General features: G+C 31.3%; 2 protein-coding genes across 3 annotated transcripts in view; one reads left to right on the top strand and one right to left on the bottom strand.

Moving 5' to 3' along the window:
* LOC117172292 (tubulin polyglutamylase TTLL5) overlaps positions 1–3,472 on the bottom strand; it is a 173,198-nt gene that overhangs the window by 94,290 nt on the left and 75,436 nt on the right. The gene's annotated exons all lie outside the window — the stretch shown is intronic.
* Positions 1,327–3,472, top strand: part of LOC117172293 — a 13,398-nt gene continuing 11,252 nt past the window's right edge. The window contains exon 1 of the mRNA XM_033360051.1: positions 1,327–1,464. The gene's annotated coding sequence lies outside the window, so the exon portion shown is untranslated. The remainder of the gene's footprint in view (positions 1,465–3,472) is intronic.

The following is a 3,472-nucleotide window of genomic DNA, read 5'->3' as shown; positions in this document are numbered from 1 at the left end:
GTCAAAACCATTTCCTACGCAAGCTTTTTTGTTGAAAATTCAATAAGTCTGTTAAAAAGTAATCCTTTTTGGTTGAAAATTCGTCTTTTTGGGTTGAAAATTTAACAGTTTGATTAACTTTGATTAAAGTTTTAACTATGTTTTAACAATCGTCTATTTAATTCGAAATTTATTTCTTTTCGTAGATTTCATTTATTTTTGTTAGAAATCGAACTGGCTGGTTAGAAATTAATCTGTTTCGATAGATAATGCACGTTTTTATTGAAAGTTCAACTGTTTTGTAGAAAATTCATTTCTTTAGTTGAAAATTCAACTATTCTCTTGAAAAATTGTTTCTTTTTTAATAAAAATTACTTTGTTTAATGGAAATTTAACTATGTCACTTTCAGTTGAAAAATTTTTGTTTTGGTAGAAAATTCATGAATTTTGTTAAATATTCGTCTTTTTGTAGAAAAGTAATCCTTTTAATTGAAAGTTCACATTTTTGGTAGGAAATTAATATTAATATTTTTCGGTTGAAAATTTCACTGTTTTGCAAAAAACTCGTTTTTTCATTAAGAATAATTACTTTCAAATGAAAATTTAACTATTGCATTTTTTGTAATAAGATGATCTTTTCAAGTTTAAAAAATCATTGGTTAGAATTTCTACTCTTGTTGAAAATTTATCTAGTTTCTTAAAAATTCGTCCTTTTTTATTAATCTGAAATCCTTTTTACTGGAGTGGGGAGGGGGAGGGGCAATTCTTCAGCATTATTGAAGTTATAAGAAATGGCGAATTTTTCAATCTAATTTTCACTCCTTTAAAATGAACCAATGAAATCTCACTGATTGAAACAGTCAGAAGTATGCTGCTAACAATCAGTGAGATTTGACTCGTTAACTCAGTGGAATTCCGTCACTGATTTACTCAGGATGACTGGTGAGTCAGTACCAGTAGTCATCTGGTCGTACGCATTGTTGTCCATCAGTCAGGTGCTCCTCAATTTCAAGCGAAATAAAATATATAAGCTCCCCTGCCTATGGCAGCCAGACTCTAATTATTTTTAACAAAAATACTAGTGCACAATAAAGTTCGTTTTCACTCGACATCATCAGTGACAATTCAAAATGCTGATTCGACCAGTGATAATTTTACTGGTTCAGTTTAAGAGAGGAAACATTCTGAAGTTGGCTTGCTTCTTTGGAAGATTGTGTGATGCAGGAGCGAAATGCCATTCTCGAAATACGCGTAATCAGATGCCAGAGTTGAGGGCATTGTCACGCACCATTTAAATAAATAAAATACCATAGTATTTTAGGAATCATGACAGGGGAGAGAATAAGCTCTGCGTGGTGGTGGGCGCTGAGGTGGATGGCGAGGTCGCGGGATTTCTACCAGACGTTTACAATTTCAAAGCCGTAAGGCCAGTCTAGCACGAGCTGCCGCTCAGGAGACACCCGTAGGGGACTTGCTTGTTTTAAGGTAGGCCGCGAATTCCTTTCAAATTTCTTTCAAGTGCAAGTTAAGCAAAACTCAATTAACCCCTTCCTTTCATACATACTCATAATTTTTTCATATTCACACACATTTTATTTAGCAAAAACGCGCTAAACTTTTGCAATAATTCAGTGAAGATTCACCACAAATTATTTAAAACTCATAATCATGCACTGGCAACTAACGAAATTATTATTTACTTTCGCATCTTGAAGAAAAATATACATTTCACTCATTTCCAGAGAAACGTGTTGGGTACTAAAACGTGTCAAGTGAATTTGGAATTTGAAATAAATGGTGAAGTAAAACATTCTATTTTAAAAATGCAGTTCTTAATAGTTTCATACAAATTTTCAGGAAAGTGTTGGACATTATAATATGCGAAGTGAAATTACAATATCATTTATGAAAGGTGCAATCTCATTAGTAGTAAGGGAAAGTCGGCTATGAACAGAGCATAGTGAATTAAACAAGTAATGCTAATATGCGTTTGTTTTTATATTAATTTTGCAGACACAAAAAGTTCGTCTTCGTGTACCAAAAAGATTAATTTCAAGCGAAACATTAATTTAAAAGTAAAAAAAATACTAGCATTATATGTTTCATTCACCATGTCTACGACGACAGCATAGCCAACTTTCCCCTACTATCCCTCAAAAAATGTTTCTTCTACTTCAACTATTTTACAAATTACCTATTCCCCTTTAGAAATTTTTTTCTCAATTTACATGTGCATTCTTATCATCTTTTTTCAACTAAGGAATAAAATCCGAAAATAAATGACACCATCTTGATTCTACCTCCATTACAATGCGAATTATTTCAACATATTATATTGATAATAATAAACTTATACTAACTTATTATTTATACACCGAATTTCATTCTAATTGATGCACATATATTGGATACTAAAATAATCTGGAAACTTTCCTTATACTGCGGAGTGGAAGTGAAAACAAAGATCTGGATTAACACGTAACAAGCTGCGATAGAGTATTTTTGGAAACTGAAGTGAGTCAAATGAGAAAATAAATCGGTAAAGTGATAAACTTTGATTTTTTTTGCCAGTATGATGTCAGTTTAATTGAAGTACTTGAAATCATCTGCTGCCGTTTAAAGTGTCACGCGCGGTGATAGCTGTCCCCGTACGTGTAAAGTTGACGCGAAAAAAGATTTTCCCCGATAGAGTAAAAGTCATACTCATCCTAATCAACTGATACGTTGTGTGTAAAAACAAAGTTTTTCTTGAAAATGTGTCGTGTTCTCTTTCGTCGTAATTTCTTATCGGTGTCAACGTAAAACGTGAGTGTATTCCGCGTAAGATGACATAAATTATATAAAGTGAAAGTGAACAAGAAACGTGCAAAAAAGGCGCGAAATAAATCGAGAAATGGCAAGGCGGTTCAATGATGCCACTAACTGGAGAAAAGTAAATAAAGCAGAATTATTACTAGAATAATTATACTACAATTTATCATTAGCTTCTGTTCATTATTACACAAGAATTGTTAGTCTTTAAATCTGAATTAGTGAAAATTTTCTAATATTTAGTAGAATATTATTAATTTTATATTAGTATTAATAACTTTTTAGTCATTCAGATTTCGGAAGTATAAAAATTTGAATTATTCCAGAAGTTAATTTATAATTTAATTAGTTAAATATTATCAAATTATTAAAAATCGTACTTTTATTTATGTATACATTTATCTATGCAAGTACAAGCATATTTGATCAAACTACTCTATAAAGCATATTTCGAGTGTTTTTTCTTTCTTTTTAGCAATTGAGTCTTTAAATTTTAAAAAAACTTTACCCTGGACAATGGTATACATCCCACCATACAATATATAATTTGCCACAAAGTAAATTGTAGCCCGCAGCATTATCTATTCCCCAAAAAATCGGACAATAACAAAAACTTCCAGTACAAGATTGGTTAAAAAAGGCAGCTTTAATTTTGTTTGGTAGAATGGCTCATTTTTTAAGG

This window comes from Belonocnema kinseyi, chromosome 5 (assembly GCF_010883055.1).
Source record: "Belonocnema kinseyi isolate 2016_QV_RU_SX_M_011 chromosome 5, B_treatae_v1, whole genome shotgun sequence".
Classification (NCBI taxonomy): domain Eukaryota; kingdom Metazoa; phylum Arthropoda; class Insecta; order Hymenoptera; family Cynipidae; genus Belonocnema; species Belonocnema kinseyi.
This window is presented reverse-complemented; position numbering and strand designations above follow the sequence as displayed.